Genomic DNA, 22,513 nt, shown 5'->3' with positions numbered 1-22,513 from the left:
CCAGCAGAACCAGGCTCAGTGTGAGCGGCCATCTGCTGAGGCCCACTGGGGTTCAAGGAGACAGAAGCAGACATAGAAAAAGAAGCAGAGACACAAAAAGCAACTGTAAAAGGCGGCCCCGTCCAGGAAACACACAGCCAGGCAGACGAGCTCCAAGGCAGCTCCCATGCCAGAGGATGAAGAGAGCACATCCACTGAGTCACGGTCAGAGAAACAGGACTACACTGGAAAACAGGCCGATCTCCAACATCTTTGAATGGCCCTTATCCTCTTCCGTATCTCTTTGAGAGGGGTGGGTTTAAGATTTTATGCTGGGGTTGCCAGATAGGGGCACAGACCCCAAAAGGGTGGAACATTGTCGCGTTATGTGTATGAAATAGTTACTAATAGTTAATAATGAAAAAATTTCAAATTAAGGAACATTTTTATTGCAAATGTCCAACTTTATTATCAAATACAAAAAAAAAAAAAAAACACTTATAAGAAAATACTCTCTGGTATTGTTCAGGGGGCCAGACCAAGTGTGGAGGCGGGCCGGATCCGGCCCACAGGCCGTAGTTTGGGGACCACTGATGTAGACCATGTTGGAGAAACGGTAAAAGACTTTAAAGTTGTTAGGTTTATTCTTTTATGCATCATGTGCATTGTTACTTTGTTAGCCAGATAGAGAGAGTAGAAGGCCTTCCTTCACATTGTGGATGTCACTGTGTGTACGGAGGTCATCTAAATAGGACAGCCTTCTTGTCTTTTAAAGACACACAGGATATGGACACTTCTTGGAGCCGGACTGATAGAGGAGATGTATCTGTAATCTTGGGCATAGAGGCAAGATGCATACAGGTCAGGGCATGGATGGCGTGTCAGGTTTTCCTGGTCACTAACATGTGTTCCCTACCTTAAGACACCATAGCCGCTGCTACTGCAGAGCCGCAGATTGTTTACATTAAATACACGCTTTTTGTATAACTCCACTGTGTGTCTTGCCCAGAGGTGTCAAGTAACAAAGTACAAATACTTTGTTACTGTACTTAAGTAAACCTTTTAGGTATCTATACTTTACTCCATCACTTAGTTTCCTTCCTACTTCTGACTTCTACTCACTACATTTTTACACAAGTATCTGTATTTTCTATTCCTTACATTTTTAAAACAAACATTAGTCATTACTTTTGGCTTCGGTTTAATGTTTCTAAATATTTATTTCCCGTCATGTGCTCCATCCAATGCAGATCATTGGCTCCATCCACATCTAGTGAAAACTAGTGTGATTGGATGAGTCATAGAACGCAAACACTCATTGGTTAGCTAAAGGAAACCATCAGAAGCAAGCAGGTGTTCTTCAAACTGCTAACGTGAATTGTCTATGCCATGCTACAATGTGGGATTCAGAAAAAGATGTTGAAATGTCTGAAAGGTCGGACACAGGCGAGAGCGTATCGGGGGACAGAGACCAACAAGACCTCCCTCATCCTCGGCCCTATCTCTAAGAATTTTTCAAAAAAGTCATAAAATTGAGCTTTAAATTCATATAGTGGCATCTGGCTGGTTTTTTAAATGTTACTTTATACTTTTATACTTCAAGTAGTTTTTGAGACACATACTTTTTCACTTTTACTTGAGTAAAGAGGTCAAGTTGATACTTCAACTTTTACAAGAGTGTTTTTAAACTGCAGTATCTATGCTTCTACTGAAGTAACAAATGTGTGAACTTTTGACACCTCTGGTCTTGCCTGAACACTGGGTCCTCTGTTCTGAGTCTAGACAAAAGCAAGATGCTTTATTCCATTCATCATCAGCTTTGATCATTTTATAAACACTCCTCTGTTTGGTGCTACTCTGTGCTGGTTTATAATATAAATTGCTATAGAATACTGTGGAGAATGAAATGGCAAACTGTTCAAAGGGTGTGAATACTTTTGAAAGGTGAAATATGCCAAAGCACTCACTGTGCTTGAGTCTGTGTAAGGATGTCTTAATGCTTTATTGATGAAAGGAGTCAATCACTGTTACTGATCACCTTGTGACTTAAATCCATGGGAAAAACAAAAACATTTCAATAACACTGGGAATTAACTCAGCGCTGCTTCTATGTACTACAGTATTTTAGACTATAATAGATCATCAATGCATCCATTGAAGGACACCAAACATCTCTTGGCAGACTCATTTCGATGTGTTTCATGCAGGAATATAACACATCCTGTTTACCAGATGACTTTATATTTCTTGTGTAGAAAAAGAAATGATCTGCCGAGCAGCAGATTGCTTCTGTTTCGCAGATGTGTTGACTGTCTTTTCTTATTTTCATGATGTTACTCAGTAAACTAAGAGGAATTTCCGGCAATTTGTTACACTTCCAGATCCTGTTTGATGACCAGAGAAAGAAAGGAACAAGCACCCTGACAGAATAATCAGGATGTCTCCATGGCACAGACAGGCTATAAATACTCACATAAACCCAAACACATCCAATCTTTAGCTTCCCTTTTAGCCATCCGGCTCGACTGGCGTTATATTTCTTCTTGGCAGCGAGACGTGGATTTTCTTAAATCCGTAATGTTTGTCAGGGCCTCTGCTCTGGTGCATGCAGAGCACACAGATAGACCCTCACACAGAGAGCTTTAGAGAATGTCAAGTTGCAGCGATGTGGCTGTGCATCTCTTTTGTAGCTTTAGGGCAAGCTCATGACACCTAATTAAATAAAATAACTAATTATTCAAACTTGTGTCAGTGGAAAGCTGCAGCCACTAAAAAAAGTATGGGTTAAGTTTCACAGAGTATTTCTTTCAACATGAAGGATTCAAGATAGGTTTGTTTTTTTTACTAAGTCATTCTAAGTTTCCTTACTAAACAGGGCTAACATTAAAATTGTATTGCCCCATTTTTTTGGTTTTTGACTCATCAAAAATTGTGATCTAATTACATGAAATAGATTGATAAGGAAACACAGAAAAATGTAACTCTGGCGTAAACGGTGCTAATTTAGCATCTTTCCTGAGTACGCGTCGGACGGTCGCAAACCCGCACAGACCTCAAGCGGAAGTATGCAGACAAAAAGCAGCTGTGATCATTCCTTGGTATGCCTTTCCAGCTGTCTGTGTGGTCGTCCTTCTCGATTTGGTGCCGGGGCGCACCATTTTTACAAAACCACATATAAACCAAGGAACAACTACAATGGACAACTATGACGAAAGGCGGAAGTACAACCACTTGTACGATGCCTCAGACAAATTATATAAAGATGCCAAGGTCTATGCCAACTCCTGGAGGAGATCAGCCAGAACCTGTTCCTCTCCGATGTCTAGCAACTGTAGATCCATCTCCTTGACCGTGATATCTTGCAAATGCCTCATTGTTGTTTTGGAAGATAAACACTCCCGCCTGCTCCGCCGAAGTTCTCGTAACCATCCGAATAGGCTCCCCCTTGCACTTTGGCGGGAAACTGCTACGCGTCCCTAGAAATTCCAGACCAACGGTGCAGAAGCATACCAGCAAAACTGGTTTGCGACCAGATCCAAGCGACATTTGATGTGTGCAGTTGCAGAGGTCTAATCTGCCCTTAAAGCTGAGTAAAGCAGCGTCAGCATTTAAATTCCTCCGTTCGTCCCGCATACTGCTCTGTTGTCTACCACTATCTTCTCCATGAGCAACACTTGGCTCGACCAATGGAATGAGGTTATTCCGAACCATTATATATGTTGTCAGCTCATTCGTCACAATGCAGGACAAAACTTAAGGTTACCGTAAGTTTTGTATCTAACGCCCGCTTGTTCTTTATTTTCCATTAGATTTTTATGGACTATTTTTTTCACAGTAATACGGGACGGGCATTCCTTTTCCACTAAATACAGGACAGGTACTTCTATTTCCAAATAGGGAACTAATCCGTTTTTAAAGGGACAGTTGGCAACCTTGCTTAAAATAGAAGGAAAAAAAGGAGAATAAAAGCAAGTGAAGATCAACTTTACATCCAAAGGCAGCTCTAAACTAATGGGTTTTTAAATTTGACTTCAAAGTACTCAGGGTTTCAGCTTTTTTCCAGTCTTCTGGGAGTTTGGTCCAGATCAGTGGAGCATAGGAACTAAATGCTGCTTCTGCATGTTTGGTTCTAGTTCTGGATGGACAGAATTGACTGGAACTAGAAGACCTGAGTGATCTGGAAGGTTGATCTACTGACAAAAGATCTGCTATGGATTGAGGTGCTGATCCATACATTGATTTCTAGATTAACAGAAGGATTTTGCAGTGATGTGCTTTTTTTTCTTAGTTCTAGTGAGAACACAAGCAGCAGTGTTTTAGATCAGCTGATGCTGTCTGATGGACCCTTTAGGCAAACCAATGAAGACACTGTTGCACTGATCAATTCTATTAAAGATAAATGCAAGAAGGAGTTCAAATCCAATAAAATTTTATTTTGCAAGCACTTAAAAACAACCACAGGTGACCAAAGTGCTGTACAAAAACATTTATAAATAAGTAAAAGAAACATTTCTTCTCCAGCGTTTTGGAGGAGAACTGACAGTTTCCTCCTGTGAACCCCCTTTCATACCAAAATGCTGCAAATACACCATTATACAGTAGCTGGAAGTTAGAAACACATTCAGTGGTCGTCTGGAACACGTCAGATACGTTGAAATTTGTTGGAGATAGAAGTTCTTGATAAGTTAGGAATAGGTTATGCAGACATTACTCATAGGTTTTGCATAAGCTAGACACCATGAATTATGAGTAACTTACACTTAACGTGTGTCAACGATCAGATAGCTTACCTGTAACTTATTGCCCATGTATGAGCATATGAAGGCATATGTCGGGACGTACCTGCCATGTGCTTCAGGGTTAACCTGACTCCGCCAGATGGATTTGCTCCGCATATCCATCTGGAAACCTGCCGTTGAAGTAATTTTGGGAAGGGGCGAAAATACTAGTTAGCTGATTGGCCTATGTTGGTGATAGACGGGCCAAATAAACCAATCAGATCAACGATGATGCATATGATGCATATGAAGTAACAACAGAGCGACGACGAAAACACAACAAAAAGCCAGGCTACTCTTGCCGAAACCAGTCAGGAGAAGAGCAAAAACATCTTTTCCTCTGAGAAAAGCCTCCAGAGCAGTGTTTTGCTCTTCTTTCAGTGAAGAAATACTCTGTAATTCCGATAAAACTTGCTCGATAGCCACGCTAACGCTAGTTTCATCGGCTGAAGCCGCCATGTTCTTTAGACTGAACTGTCGCGCTTCTCGTTGCATCACACCTCAACCCGCCTCAAAGCCAACGCTGATTGGACGTTTGTTTGGGAAACGGCTCCAAATTTTCTTCAACGGAAAGTAGCCAGACTGATCTGCGAGTGAAACCTTGAAAGCTCGCAAGATCAGGATGGTCTCATGAGGCTACTTCAGGGTACTTCAGCATGCTCATAACTTATACAAAACATAGCCATAACTTATCCAACATATGCCAGCGTTTTTACCAGATTTTATATACGTCAGGTATATGCTGTCTAAATCGTCAAGGTGTGACAGGGGCATTAATCCTGGTCATTTTCTTCAGGTGATAAAAGGCTGACTTAGTAACTGCCGTTATGAGCCTCTAAAGGTTCAGGTGTGAGTCCATCATGACACCCAGACTTCAGCCATAATCAGTGGTTTCTAGCTGTAGTAGCTGAAGCTGTGAGCTGAAGCTGGATCTCTTTGATCCAAAGAGTATTACCTCAGTTTCGTTTTTATTCAGTTGGAGAAAATCTATATATAATCCACATATTGAACTGTTCTTTGCATCTAGCTAATGAATGGGTTCATTGTCTCCTGATGACATTGTGATGAAAAGCTGTATCGTCTGCACGACACTGTAATAGTTAGCCCATCCCTTTTTTGTGTGGTGCTTTTAATATAGGGTCATTTCAAATGGTTAATGACCTCCATCTTTGTCTACTCTCACTGCTTCAGCTCAAAATGCCATCTATAAGAAAAGGCAGACCGAGGAGAAGGGGTTTCCATCTGGCTTATGGTTGAACCGGTGACCGCCAACATACTGCTGCTATAATAAGAGCATTCTGGTCCATGTGGAATGCAGTCACTTGGGCATTAAGGTAATTTGTGCACATTTCTGTATAAAGGGTGAGAGCAGGCGGTAATCAAGCATTAGTGTGTTAGTTTGTTCTTACATGTGGGTGTGTTATGCAAATGGAAGCTGATTTAGTAGCAAGCCTCTAAAAGATTGAAAAAAGGGTTCAAGATGCAAACTACACCTGGACTTGCTTGTTTTCCCATTCTAGGCTAAGACTGTATCACTCATATAGTGATTTGTGGTATTTTAGCTTCAGCTTTCAACAGGATTTCATATTTCCTGCAGTCATCAGTGACCCTGGCTGTTAAGAATTCAAAGAACATTGCAAAGAAACAAAGAAATGCAAATTCTCATAGAAATGGTAACATTTTCATGTTAGATTTTTCTTTTTGCCTCTTTAAATTTAGGTTTTGCATGTGCAAAACAGTGCAAACTTTTTTCTTGAGCTTTTTTTTTTTCAATTAAACAGTTATTTGACAATTTAAGCAACATATCTGTGTCTGGGTTTTGGTTGAGGATCCATATGCAGAGGCAGAGATGCTGAGGTGATTTCTTGGATTTATGGAGAGGAACAGTAAACAAAGGCAGGAATCCAAAAATCCAACTAATAATGAAAAGTAAACCAGAACCAAGGAGACATCAGGGGAAACCAAACACGAGGGGCCAGGGAGAGACGAGGTAGGTAGACAGCTACATGAGAAAACAGCAAAGACAAGGAACCAACAAAGAGTGACTGCAGAGGGAGAGTATTTGTAGCTGACTGAGACAAAGGGAGGGCTAACGAGCTGACAAGGAGCAGGTGTGAGTGGAGACAACGAGGGAGCCAAGGGGAAAGGAACACACACACAAGAGGGCAAAAGAGGAAAAACAACAGAAAAACCTGAGAAAATAACTCTAGAAACTACGACAAAATAGGAATTAAACCAATAGAACTAAAAAACAAAGAGCAAAGTAAAGCACAACAGAACCAAGACCATGACAATCTGAAGGCAGACAGCATTATGAACCTCTTTTCAAGCTTTTGTTGGATTTTGAATTTTTTTAATGCTACACAAAGAGATAATTGTTAAATGAAATGAAAATGTACAAATAAAGAACAGAAGATCTTGAGGACCAAGGTTGGAGACCACTGATGTAGATACTGGAAATGGCCAAGTAAAAACAAAAAAATTCGTGGCATGATGCTCCCAACTCCATGTTTCAGAGTGGGAATGGGATTTGTAATGTAATGTAAGTTTAATGAAAGAGGCACAAGAAAGCCCTTTGTTGAAAGAAAACAGAAGACCTGTTGGTGTTGGGGTTGGTGGATGTAGTTGTTGACCCAAAGACAAAGAAGAAGAATTTAATGAAAAATGTAATGAAAAAGTAAAAATAAAAAATCTAAAGTCCAGAACTGATCAACAAGGAAACTCAAGAACCAAAAACTAGGAGACACCAGGGAGGAATATACCAAAAGAATGACGAGGATCCAGCAATGAGCAACAGAACAGTAGGTGTATATATGGGAGACAAAAACAATGGGAGGACTGATTAGCTGATAGGGAGCAGGTGTAGGCAGAAGTAACTAGAAGGAGCTAAGGGACTCCTTTCCCTTAGCTCCTTCTAGTTACTTCTGCCTACACCTGCTCCTTATCAGGCACAAGGGGGTGACAGAGAGTAACAAAAAATACACACAAAATGGAAAAGACACCAACGATCAAGAAAACACAGAATGACTTAAATCAAAGTGCAACTGAGAACTTAAAAAGAATCTTAAACAGAAGTCCACAAAGGGCGCTAAAAGTAGAATGGGAGGCAGATCTTTTAGTTATCAGGCTCCTCTCCTGTGGAACCAACTACCAGTTTTAGTCCATGAAGCAGACACCCTGTCTACTTTTCCTCTCCACTGTCGCTACAAGCACGCTTAGTGTGGGGGATTGCCTTCAAGTCAATGCAATCTGTCAGGATTTGGTTAATGAGCGAGTTGACCCAAAAGCAGAGGCAGGGAGGCAGAGGTGAATCTGTTGTGGATTTGACAGAAAACAGAGGCTGGTTATCCAAAAATCCAAGGAAAACAAAAGAAGAAACCAGAAGTCCAAAAAAAAAAAAAAAAACATGAAAACACGTCTAACGTACCAGAAACCTTGGGGAAAATCAGGGGAATCACAAACATGACGAGGTGGGCACAGAGAGAAGGAGTTGGAGCAAGCAGACAGTGTTTGACGAGGACCCAGCAAAGGGGAACTGAACAGAGAGGGCTTTTAAAGGAGACTGAGACAAAGAGGGGGCTAATGACGAAACAGGAAACAGGTGTGCGCAGAACAAGAGGGAAAGAGCTAGGGAAGAAGGAGAACACAAGAGGGTAGCAGAGAGCAGCAAATAAAAACCTGGAAGACTGGAAATAACAAAATGATAATCAAATAACTAGGATAGCACTTTCGTCTGGTTTGGTCTGCCGCGGTTTCCGTAGACTCGTGAACGCGCTTTAAGGAAATCCTATACACTACTGTTTATGCTCTAAAAACATTCTAAATGACTTCGTTTCGAGTAAATTATGGACGCTACCCACTCAGGACACTTGGAATACATTGGACGAGCAGTATGGAGGAATATTGACACGTTTTTTGTGGACTTTTATGGACCTTTCTGCCTCGGGCGCCATAGACCTCCATTATTTGAATGTCAGCAGACAGCAAGAAGCCTCCCAGATCTCCAGATGCATTTGAGATATCAAAAAAGTACTCCAGAGTGTTGTTCAGCATGGGGGTGAGTAGAAAATGAAGGCTAATCATGTTTTGGGTGTACTATTCCTTTAAGATGTCCATAATCCAGTCACAGTAATCAGTTTTGGGGGTGTCAATCAAAGCTTTTTTTAGATTATCAGCATTGAGGTACCAGAGTGAATGTCACTACTAGGATGCCATTGCAGTTCGACAGTCTGTGAGTTTATGTTTGTAAGTAGTGTAGGTTTGATGGGCAAAAATCATTTTTGTTTTAAGTTATCGTATTTATTCTATTTATTTGCTTTGCTCTAAAACACTCCTGTTGGAATATGTTACCTATCAGAAAGTAGTACAGCAACACTAAGATGCTGCCGCAGGAATTTAAGCCGCACACCACGATCAAGGTTTAAAGTTTCACTTTTTTACCAGAGCTCGCAGTGACTTATGTATGTTTGGCCAATAGAAACCAGACCATCCAGCCATAAGCCCAGGAAGCAAAATTAAGAAAAGCTAATCTATGCGTTGTAATTCCTCTAAATGCAAAAGTCTGTTCTGATTCTGAGAGACGGCATCCATCCCACGTTGGATGGTGCAGCTCTTCTTTCTAGGAATCTGGACAAATTTGTTAGTCCTGCAAAACCCTGACCAGCCAGGGTGCAGACCAGGAAGCAGAGTCGTAGTTTAAAACACCAAATAAAATAGAAAAGATTCCCAAAGGAGTAAATCATAATAATCAAATAAAAATAACTCCAATTGGGGAAAAAGTTGAAACAATTACATGTGATTTATTTAACATAACATCTCTTTCTTCAAAAAGTCTGCTAGTTAATAACTTGATTTGTGATAATCAAATTGACTTGTGTTGCCTTACAGAAACCTGGCTGCAGCAAGAGGATTATGTGAGCATAAATGAGGCAACTCCTTCTAGTTATTTAAATTTTCACATCCCCAGAAGTTCAAGGTGAGGAGGAGGAGTAGCAACAATCATTCAGTCTGACTTACTGATTACTCCAAAGGCAGTTAATAATTACATCTCTTTTGAACATTTTACCCTTAATTTCCCTGATCCAAATTGCAAAGCAAGAAAACCTCTTCTTTTTGTAACTTTGTATCGTCCACCAGGTCCTTACTCTGAATTTTTAGATGAGTTTTCAGAGTTCCTTTCTGATTTGGTAAATACTAACAGGTCATCATAGTGGGAGATTTTAACATCCATGCTGACATTGAAGGCGATAGCTTAAGAGCAGCCTTTAATGCTATCTTAGACACTACTGGCTTTGTTCAAAATGTGAATAGTCCCACATATTCTCATCTTCATACTTTGGACCTTGTTCTGACATATGGCATAGAATGTGAAGAAATAACAGTATTTCCTCACAACCCTGTCCTATCTGACCACTTTTTAATTACCTTCAGGATTACTTTAACAGAGTTCTCCTCCCCCAAAAGAAGGTTCTACTTTAACAGATCATTATCAGATAGTGCAGTTATACATTTTACAGAATCTTTTTAATTTCTCTTGCCTCTGTGTCGCTGAGCAGTGCTGCAGAGTGCAAAAGTTTAGTTTATTCCCCTTCACAGGTTGATGATTTTTGTTGATATAGTTACTAGTTCTCTGCGGACTGCCTTAGACAATACAGCCCTTTTGAAAATGAAAAACTTAAAAAATAGAAAGTTGGGTCCCTGGTTTAATGCAGAGCTGTGTGCTCTGAAGCAAAATGCTAGGAAACTGGAGAGAAAATGGCGCTCCGTCTACAGCAATTCTAGCTAGTCTGGAAATAGCTCACTGCTTTATAAGAGGACCATTCATGAAGCAAGAGCAGCATACAATAATTCTCCACAATAATAGAAAAGAATAAGAATAACCCTAGATATATTTTTAATACAGTTGCCAAACTCACCCAGAACCATAGCTCTGTTGAACTGTCCATTCCAGCTGCTCTTAGCAGTAAAGATTTTATGGGATTCTTTATAAATAAGATTGATCTTTTCAAAAATAAGATCACTAGCACTCTTCTATGACTGGTTTATCTCCTGAAGGTGAGGCAGCATCTGAGGGAGCCATAGAAGCTTCATCTGGTCTGTTCCTGTTTGGCTGTGACTCCATCCTGGAGAGAAATTTCAGCTGTGCTGCTGCCATCAACACCTTTATTTATAGATGTTTAAGATCTGCCTGTTTTTCAGGCAGTGTAGTCCTGTTTCTCTGACTGTGACTAACTGGATGTGCTCTCTTTATCCTCTGACATGGGAGCTGGCTCGGAGCTTGTCTGCCTGGCTGTGTTTCCTGGACGGGGCCGCCTTTAGAGCTGGTTTACAGTTAGTTACCTTTTGTGTCTTTGGAGTTCAAGCAGACAGAAGCAGACACGCAGAAAAAAGCAGTCGGTCTCAGCAGATGGCCGCTCACACTGAGTCTGATTCTGCTGGTGGTTTCTTCCTGTTAAAATTTTGTTTTTGACTGGATGATCTGGTGAAAATGCCTTGAAGTGACATGTGTTTTGAATTGGCGCTATTAAAATAAACTGAGCTGAATTTATTTGAATTAAATATATGATCCAAGTTTGCTCTCTAGACCTGATTTTGTGCACCAACAACCTCTTCCTCCCTTCTGATCTATTTGATTCCAGCTAGCATTACTGGCACTTTGAAGATGACAGCAAAACACACCTGGCCATGAGTAATGTAACAGAATAATAACGTTAACTTTATGTTTTTTATTAAAACTCAAATAGGTCCACTTATCCAAACACCTCTTAATACTTTTGGACAATTTTTCATCCTCATCTTTTTTTCTTTTTGTTCAGTGAAATTAAAACATCAGCTATTTTTGAAGAAAAAAACATGGGTGCCTCTTGTTAGAGCTTGTTCTTTTGCAAATATAACCTACCAATAAATTACTTCTTTTTGATACATTTTTTCACTAATTTGTACCTTACAATAAAGACTCTTGGTCTTTGTGTGTCTACTTGAAAGCTTAAAATGGAATAAAGTAATTTCCATTCAGTTCAGGGACTAAAAACCTGTTTGGAATTTCAACATGTGCTTTGTTTACTCCATTAGGTTGTGCTTGTGCTTATTCAGTGTCTGACTGGGGTCTACATCGCTCAAGCTGACAGCACATGGTGCTTTAGGAGTAAGATAGGAACCTGCCTGTTTGGACACAGAGCCTGCAGAGAAAACAGAAATGCATTAAAATATGGAATAACACAAAATGCTTCCCGAAGAGCTCCAGGAAGTTTGAGATGATGTTTTCTTTGATGTGGAATTATTTGACCTTAATATGTTCCCAGCTCTGAGGAAAACTCACTATAACCAACATTATACATGGAAATGTATACTAAGCCTTCCTGCCAGTGCAAGCTCTCTACCAACTGTAATAAACAGACTGAGATACACTGAGGTGATTTATAATAATTTGTGTCAGATTCAATTTAGAGTCCCAAAAACCCTCAACACCTGCTCACACAGAGAACCTCTGAGTGAGTTTCCACATAATCATTCCTGATTACTGAAAGTTAATATCATTTTGAAGTGAGGTGATGAATTTTTACACTTTGTGACATTATTTATAAAAAGCTTAATGTATTCTATTGGATTTTCCTTTAGTTTATATTATTTGATTCAAAACTGCAGGATTTTCAAATATAATGTGCAAATACTTTACATTCAAATGTGCAAATGTTTTCCTCCTTTAATGTATTTACTTTGGGGAGATGAACACTTAATAGAACAGCTCTTGGGTGTTTTGCTGCAAGGATATACATCTACCTGCTTTGCGCTATAGAGAAAAATCTTTGAAGTAACAAGGTGTATCTTATTTGGCTTTTAATTATCAAAAGTAAAGTATTGCTTTTATAAATTAAAGCTCTTCCAAAGTAACATCCAAATAATATCCCATTTTCAATTAAAGCATTCACTCAGCTTTGAAGTAGAAGTTAATGAATACATATGTTCAGGTGTAAACACCAGAGGGCGACCTGTTGTTATCTCTGTTTGACTACAGTTGCAAAAATAGGAAAAACATGTCAACCAACATGTTTCATGTCTATGTGACACCAGGGGCGGAGCTAGATGGGGGGGCCAGGTGTTACCATGGCCACCCTTACCCAATCATTGGCAACCTTCTCAGAGCTAGATTTTGTGTTTTGTCTCTGCAAGTCATCTGGCAGTCTTCAGTGAAATCATAGATAAATATAAATTTTAATAAAAACATCAACTAATCAATTTATGTAGATATTAGTGCTTGTAAATATCAATTTTAAGCAGAATACGTATTGATACAAGTAGGTAAGTAATGACGATGGAAAAGATTTACGCCTCAGATCTCAAAACTGAAAGAATTTTATCCACTATACCTTTTATTTAGAAAGCACAGATGTTTAAATATATGCATCTATTTGTTAACAAAAGCTGTAGGAAAGTATAGTTTGTCTTTAATTAGAAAATATGGATGTTTTACTTGTTAATTTTCCTGTTGGAACAGTGTAGAATGACCCTGAGGTTCTGGCGCTTATCCACTTTCAGCAACCCCTCAGTGTACATTGGTTATTGCCTGGACACCCTTATAAAACTGTTCTGGCTACATCTCTGTGTGACACACATGGACAAAGTGTATCGCTGTGGGTTTTACTAGGTGTTCCGTAAAAGTAAAAAAAATCCACTGGACTTGGTTTGCAAGATTTGAAGACGTTTCTCCACCTCTCCAGGCTTTCTCAGTTCAAATGTCTGGATCCGCAGTGAGTTTGAGTCTTTATATAGACAAAGCCTTGTATTGCTTGTAAACATGCAACTAGAAACCGATGAATGGGTCGCTTGGTTCCATTGTTAGCCTGTAATATCTGAAACCTGTCTATGAATCTGAAGGTCGGTCGTTAAAGGGGGGGATTGTCGTTAAAGGGGGGGGGGGGATTAACCAAGTCCAGTGGATTTTTTTGAACTTTTACGGAATGACTATGACCTGGATGACTGAGAATCTTCATCAGCGTTTTACTAGGGGGAGACAATTCATAAGGGAGTTGAGCTTCAAAACTGATGCAGAAGTTTTAGGGTTTCTGCTGAGCAGGTAAGTAAACTCAATATAACAGCTTTACTTCTGGCTCATGTTAGAAAGAGCTCAGTGTGGTCAAGCAACTACCCTGTTTTCCTGGCAGCCATATTTCCCAACATTTACTTTTCATACATTCCATAATTGAACTCATTAGTCTACTATAGGAGTTTATGTTTTCCTTTTTTTGAATACAGAGGCAATGGTTGTGGTAGGTTGACTTATTAATAACCTTGGAGCAACTCAGAAGTTACAGATTTTGCACAAAGTTCATTGATCTGCTATCGGTTTACTGTGACCAACTTGTAATATTGGCCTCGATAACCAGTTACGGCTGGCCAGTAGAGGGCGCCAGGGCACCGCCCCACCAGCACAATGACCTTGAGTAAGACATGAAAATTTTTTTTTTTTATTAAATTAAATTATAATATTTATATTTTATAATTTATATTTATAAAAAATATTTTTGAAATATATTGATATATATTTTTTAGATGTGCAAGATAAATATTTAACCTTTAATGACGAATAAAGCTTCATTTTTTTGCGTCTAATTGGTGATGGACACAAAAATGTTTGTTCATTGACTCTCGTTAAAAGTTTTACATGGGCAGTAAATCCTCTGCAATACAGAAGATTAGGAAAGCCCAGGGCACAGCTCTGGTGCGCCTTGAGCTGACAGCAACTGTCTTGACAGTTGTGCTGGTGATTGACAGGCCGAGTTGAGGGTGGTGTTACGTTCAAAATTGTAGGTTTATTAAAAAGAAACTGAGTCCGCACAGGATAGGGATTTTTAGCTTCTGCAGGAGGAGAGAGCCACATTCAGCCACATTTGCTCTCTGATGGGTCTCCTCAGCAGAAACCTTTTTATTAGCAGATCATAACACATGGGTTGGGTTACAGAATAGTGTTCTTCTGACAAGGCAATTGATCAGGTCATAGGACAAAATGCTCCTCTTGATTGAATCACAGAATAGAGCGGTCTCCCGATAACTGTGATTATCCTTGCACAAACATCAGCAGTTTTCTACCAAAGTTGCATGACAGTTTGCAGTAAACAGAGTTAAGCATCTCATTTCTTTAAAGTTCCATATGCACATAAATACACTTTATAATCATTATTGAATAAACCTGAAAGGTGGGAAGCAAACATGCCAAGAGAAGCCGGAGGTGAAATCGTTTGGACCTGATCAGCCGAGCATCAAAATTAATCAGCAGCCCGAAGACAGACGGAGACGTTCACTCTGTCCTTTTCCAGGACCTGGTTTAGCTACAAGGCTTGGCTAACTGCATGCAGTGAGGCTAATGCTGTATTCTGCTCTCCCTGCCTCCTTTTTTAGTTATCAAGATCTGATCCAGGATGGATAAAGACAGCTAGAACTGATTTAAAGCACTTTTTAGCAAAGGCAAAGAAGCATGAACAATCTGGGGTTTACATGGGGAAATAATATAGTGTACCTTTTTTCGGTGTCAATTTGCATAGTTGCTCCTAAATAAACACATTCTCAGAAAATAAATAGTACTTGTATATAAAAAAAATGAGGACATATTTTTTTTTTTCTTCAGGTTAATGACACAATAGTGGACCATGCAAAACACAGATTTGCCTTCCCAAAGCCCCAGAAGGACAAGATTTATGTAAGTAAAGTAAATCTGTGCATGAAATTATGTTCTCTTTTTTTTTTTTTGAAAAAAAAAAAGTTTTTTTTAATAAAGTGTTTAAAGTTTTTTTCGTTGGCATTCATATAAATGACTGATAACTTAGTATGCAATTGATTGGTGTGCCTGTGTGGGAATCTTACACACTAAGGCTTTAAGCCATTCTTCTTTGCAACAATTCCTTGTTAGTCCCTGCCTTTGGTTATTACCTTCTATGTTCACTACTGTTAGGGTTTGTGCTGCCTTATCAATTCCTCCTTTGATCTTTAGTTTTTCCACTTTAACTTATTTTCCCTGATCTTTGCATTTTACGATTACTTCTATCAGATACTTTTTTTCTGTCTCTGCTCTTCTTAGGCCAGCTTAACATTAACTGCTTTCCCTGCTGCTCTTTCATCCATCCCACACTATGTCATAGCGGTGCAGCCATCCACAGAGGATCCGTTCAGGTTCCGCTTTTTCTTCTGATATCAGCTTTACTCTTCCTGTGTCTGAATTCCTGTCTGGCTCTGGTTTTTCCAACACCGACGTGTTCTGTTCTATCCATTTTTCAGATGGACAGCTGAGGAGGGCTGTCAATTAAGACACAGCACTATAAAGCATATATGAATTACTGGATTGATTAGAAGGGCTTCTATTTGCAGGGTAGAGAAAAATAACATCAATGATGGCAGTACGCCATCTCTCTGCAATCTGGTCCTCATCTCCTGCTGTGAACATGCCTGTTTTCCACACCACTCTGTCATCTCCTCCATAAATGCTCCAACTCTTTTCTCCTTGGGCTTGTAAGCTTTTGTTGGTTACTGTTTCGTTTAACCATTTAAGCTCACAATGCTACTTCCACAGTCCTATTTGCATTTTGGTCCAAAACGCACCTCTTGACCTAAAAGAAAATTAGTGAACCTCAAGATTTGGTTTTTTCTTCAGTTCATAATGGCTTGCTATATTCTGTTATTTTTGTCATATGGGGTTTGCCACACTAGTTTTTTGTTTACCTTTTTGCCAAGGGTTTTCTACTTAATTTGAAACTTTTCAGTTTTTGCATTGATTTTCATTTGTTTCCCCCTTTGCTAAAACCTTCTAATAATTTATTCATTCATTAATTCATAATGATTCAAGGATTTAATTCCTTGCACGTCTGATTCAATGCTTAATTTTTTGCTCCTGTCTCTATCCCTATTGAAGCTCTCAGTCATTTGCTAGCATTCATTAGGTCCTCAACCCCATGTTTCTATATCTGTTGCTTTGGTCAGCTGCCTCAATATTTCATTAAATTCTCAAAAATTCACAATTTTGCTTCTGAGTGTCAATCTGTCAACCTAAATACGAATGTTTCATAGAATGATGCTTCCCACCGTCCGTGTGTGAATGCATGCATAAATGGGCGAATGTTTGGCTGTAGAATCAAGGAATCATTATTGTCCCCATTGGGTAATTTGTTCTACAGCTTGCAGCAGCCGGATAACAGTTAAACAAGAATCATTCAGTCACATGCACGTAAAAAAAGCAGGTTAATCACTTTTTCAAGAGAGCAATAGCTACAGGGACAAATTAATGTTTTAGTCTATCAGTCCTACATTGTGACAGGGTGTACCCAGAGGCAGCAGCAGGAATTTACCAGCCCAGTTTATGCTGTGATCTCAAGGATGGAGCAGGTCTGGCTAAGAGTTTCGAGCTGGTAACGGTCATCCAGATGAATACCTGAGGTTTTGCTACACACTCTTACATTACCCTGCAGTCTATATATGTTTCTGAGGAAGATAAATACAAACCAACAAATAAAGGAGAAGGTCAGGATAGATTAAAAAAAGAGTAAAACATCAGGATAAAATTGCTATAAATATTGAGATTATGCAGCTTCCTGTGAAAATACATGAGCATCAATTTGGCTCCAAAGGTCAAATCATCGTCTTCAGGATTCTTGTAGTTTTTGACAAGCTCTACTGCTTCATCCTCATCCTAACAGGTAGCATGGCTCTAGGGTTATTAGGGAGTCGATCAAAATTGATTTGTAGGAAAGATGAGCCAGATTATCCATAAATTCCTGCACTACAGGACCATGCTCCAGGTCATCATCCATCAGTCTGCTGGGACTAGATGTCAGAACCATCTGAAAATGTATTAACGTGTCGCCCTGCATGTTGATACCATCATTCAAAACAAATATTAAAGGTGAAAGTGTGCAGTCTTGTGGTGATCAAGTAGAGGAGAAAAGTCTGATAAAATGCCATTAACCCTAACAAGTTGTGGTTTTACTGTCCAGAAGTCAACAACGTAGACTGTAAGTTCAGGATCCATTTTATGGGAGTGTCTTAGTCTCACTGCTAAAATATTTAGTCCTCCTAGAAGGGTAACTTTTCATGACTTTTATTAAGAGATGTTATCACCTGTATGCAGAGTGGGAGGAACGTTTAGAGGTGGGGTTTACAATTCAAACTAAATTGTTCTCCTTGCTCATGGTTCAAAACTGTGCAGTCAGGTAGAGCACCTTAAACAACAGTGATCTGTTGTTTTTTTACCATAAAAATCACACAGTAATTTAAAAAAAACGTTAAATTAGCTTGAATCAGAATCAATAGTCTCAATAAACACTTTGTAATGATTCCTGTTCCTTCCTGATAAGCTGTTAAAATGGCAATCGGGTGTGAGCGATTATACCTGTGGGAGCTCCTATCCTGTCTCCGCCAGTGCGTAACTGCCAGATTCGTGAAAGCCGTTCATGGGACCAGAATTCCTTGTTTTGAACTCATAACCTCATCTCTTGTTTCTGCTTTTTCCTGTCTGCCTTGCCCCTGTCAGAAACTCCTGTTGGCTTCTGTATCTAGACGTTGACTAAGTCTGTTAATCTCGGCCCCTGTCTGGATTGTTCTGTCAATTGTGTATTATTCAAGCCTGGATCTTGGCTGTTCCTCCTACCTCAGATCATAAGGAGACCTCTGCCCAGTTGGTGTGCCTCCTGTTACTAATTCTCTAACCTGGATTATGAATTGCCCTATCATCTAGCCTATTGGAAACATCTGCCCCATTTTTTGTGCATGGTCTTTAGACTGGCAACAACTCCCTTGCTAGCCTTAGCCCTGTCTAGCACCTACAAGTTTTGTGTTAGTCAATTAGAGATCTGAATCATCCCTAGTGAACTACTAGGATCAATCATAAGACTCAACACAAGCTTCGGAGAAGGTTAGTGACTTTCATTCAGTGAACTTTCAATACGAGAGTTGTTCCTCTCCCTGCTATACCAGTTTACTCTATAACAATCCAGTTAAAACTGTGATGGCTGAATTGGGATCCCCAGAATCTGTGCAGGCATTACACCCTATTTATAGGCCAATTAGCTATTTGACAGCACAAGAGGTGTACATTTCTAAAAAATGCAGGAATTCAAACACTTAAAGAGTAAAAAATATAATTTCAAAATAAGAGGGGAGGCTTTCTGGATGCATACAAACAGGATCCAGTCTGGAATGCTGCAGGGTGCAATTTGTGATGATTGAAGCAGATGTTAGGGCTAGAAGAGAAACAGAAAGAGACTGGAAAGCCAGAACAGCAAACACACCAAGTCTACATGAGAAAAACATGCAGCACAAAATAAACAGTAAACAATGCTGTTAAACCTAGAAACAGAAGCAAAACACAAGACAGAAAGGACAAGACCGCCTTGTCTTGAAACGAGGACAGATGGACCCAGTATTCAAAGAGAGAGTCAGTAGGCAAGTTCAAAGCATTTATTAAATAAACAAAACTAAAAGGGGGCTGCTTGGATCTGTGGCATGCGGCGACTGCAGGTGGGGGGCGGGGCACTGCCCAATCTCAGACACTCTGGTTTAACAGTCCAGTCCAAGAATGTCCCCAGTGCTGCAGTTCCAGAGGTCTTCCAGGAAGCCGATCCTGGTAGGGATTCAGAACAGACAGGACCAGACAGAACAGGAAGGATCCAGGCTTCCAGGCCTCGTAGAGCTCCCAGGCGGGTTCAGAGTCTGACAGAGTTCAGAAGCGTGACCACCTGGTCACGCTAAGGAGCAGACAGGATCAGGTGCAGAAGGGCAGGCTCAGTGGAAGAGGGTAGCAGAGACAGGACGTGGAACCAGAAATTGATGCAGGACCTTTAAACTGGTCTCCTCCTTGGAGCCAGGCTTACTGGGATAAAAACTGAACCTCTCCGCGTACAAAGTCAAAAACCTAGAGGACTCAGCAGGGAAGGAACAGTGGACAGGCAGGAGACGAGACAGACACAAAAACCTCTTTCCACTGGCTGCCAGGATCCAGGACATGAACCATGAAATAAAACAGAACAGACAGCCTAGCAGAAAAGCAACTAATGATCTGGCACTGAATGCTCAGGCTGAACAGAATATAACCCAGAGGAAACAGGTGAGAGGAATAAATTATAATTGAGGCAGGGAGGGAAAACGGCAGGTGAAAGAAATATCCCATTAAGGGGGAGCAAACCGGCCAGAACATGACACACCTAAAGTAAAACAGAAAAACTCGGCAGCTGAAGTTTATAGTTTCCGATGCATGAGAGAGTTAATCAAATATACAGCATAAACACAAGGCTCTACTTTATCCTGACAAATACACATTCTTGCATGAATATATGCATAGAGTATATTTCTCTCTCCTTCACAATAATGTTAAACTTAATGTTAATTTTTCATCTCAACATACCCTCATTGTGAAAATACTGATGTCTTTGAAACATTTCCTGGCATATGAATGCCTTAACAAGGCGATGCGTCTCCCTCTAACCTCTGCTTGCGTCTTCAGGTCGCCGTGTAAAAGCTTGTTCAGGTGTGTTTGTTCTTCTTGTGCTGAGCCCAGGTTACCTCAGCATCCTGAAATCCACAATAAGTTGCAGTGAGAAAATGTGTCTCCATGGTGACACTTCATGTCAACCACGTTGCAAATGATAGATGTACCCGTGGGAGAGTGTCTATTTTCTGAACCTCATGATGATGTTTACCTGCTTGATCTGGTTTCTATTATCACACCAGGAGCTTAAGAACTTAAATGGAGTCTTTCGGTGTTTCCTCAAACCGCAGCAGTAGTAGAGGTATTTTTTAATCCAACTATGAGAGATCACCCAAAACATGTGTTTTTTTCCTCTTGCCATAACTCCAAACTACCTCCCTGCACTGAGATAAAGCCACTAAGCCAAATGTTTCTCCAGCGCTTTGTACTAAACTGTTTGAATAAATTACTGTGTGTCTTCCTCCCTGCGTGAACCTCCCACCGGAGCCCCAGAAAAGGTCTCGCCTGAAGCGTCAAGCGGCGAACAGGCAACCATTAATCATTGATTAAGAACATTTACATCTCGTTCCTTTTAATTATTTCTTCTCAAATCAGCAGGGCTGCTAAACAGAGCGCCTAAGCCGAGCGGGAGCAGGCTGGAGATGTGCCGCGCTGGGTTATCTGGGTCAAGTTCCTGTTTGGCTGAGGAAATTAGATTTAAAGAGCAGTTTGTGACTAGAAAGGTGGCAAAAAATATGGTTTGTTGTCAGAAAGCCAACATCAAGAGATGGAAAAACAAAAGCCAGTCTGCTGAGTGTGTCATTAGAGCGAAGCAGAACACATAGCCCAACGTTTACGGTTCTGTGCTGCAGCTTCACAGGAGGCCAACAATTGATTTTGAAATGCTTGTGGTTTATCAAAGGCTGACTGGCTCAGGGTAAAATCCCATTTTTGATCTCCTGCCATGTTCTGAGCTGCTCAGCCAACCGTGACAAAGCTGCTGGGTATCTCCCACTTTGTCTGAATCAAGATCTAAAACTTTTTATTCTCCATGTATTAACATCCTCCCTTTTTACAGCAATTTAATCTCTTTTAAAGTGCAATTCAAATAAAAAAGGTTGAGCTACCACGGCCCTTAGAAGATCAGGTAAACTCATGTTTTAGACAAGTATGCTTGTTTTAAACAGGTAGGGAATATTATGTAATCAAAAATGTATTTGACATAATACTAACAATTTTTCGCCTCCTCACACACCTGCTTACAGTTACCTCGTTAACTGAGCGCTCTTAAGCTGCTGATTGCCACTACCTCAACGCCAGAGTGTTTGCCAGTTTTTGGTACTCTAGCCAAGCTGAGTTTCGCTGAGTAAGACTGAGTTCTTGTCTACCTGAGTTTTAAATTAGTTTTTTTGTCTTTGCCTCTCGGCAGGAAGTCTTCCTGCAAACTAGATCTTTTCGGACCTTCTCTCCCTGGAAGGATCAACTGAGCCTGAAACTGAGCCGGGATTTAAACTGGAGGTTTGGATCCAGTCTCCTTGAGAGAACGCTGAGTTTACTCTCTAAACAAGGGAATCATCTTCACTACGACCCGTTCAAGTACAGCAGGAAATCTGAGTGGCAGTCAGTATCTCTGTTCACCTACACCGTCCGAGTTCTGGGTAAACCCAGTTCCGCCCTCCACCGAATCAGACTAACTCTGGAAAACAACACACTGATTGGAGTCAAAGATTCTTCAACTTCTCTGGAAATGTGAGTCAACAACCAGATCCTCTTCTTCAAATCCACGAATGAAATTTCCCACTGAGCCTGAACTAATCGTTTGTCTTCCCTTCACCTTCCAGTTCTTGCTGAGCAGAGTTCAGAGGAACACTGCACCGTGCTTAATCTCTTCAATAAAACCTGTTAAACCTTTCCCCTGGTCTCTCTGTGATGGTTTCTCTGCGTTTGGGTCTCATCTTTAGTTAATCATGACAGCTATAGTATATGGTGGAAATAAAAAAAAAATCAAGAAAATGGTTTTAGAGCACCTGGGGAGGGGAGCTATCTACAAATTAAAATTTGTATTATTTTCATTATTTACATATAATTTACATTGAATATCAGTCGTGTCAAAGCTTTTTTTCCCACATGGCCTGAAATCACAGTTGAATATATTAGAAGGCAACATAAATTCATGAAAAAAGTAAAATAATTTGTGTGAACAGGATTTGGGTCACTGGGTATGCTTAATACATTTACCATATTTAATGCATAAACTTGAATCTGCTTGGTCATTTGGAGTTGTTTCCCACTTTGACCTTCGGCTTGTCTG

Source organism: Cyprinodon tularosa, unplaced genomic scaffold (assembly GCF_016077235.1).
Source record: "Cyprinodon tularosa strain WSP-4 unplaced genomic scaffold, ASM1607723v1 ctg665, whole genome shotgun sequence".
NCBI classification, from domain to species: Eukaryota; Metazoa; Chordata; class Actinopteri; order Cyprinodontiformes; family Cyprinodontidae; genus Cyprinodon; species Cyprinodon tularosa.
This window is presented reverse-complemented; position numbering follows the sequence as displayed.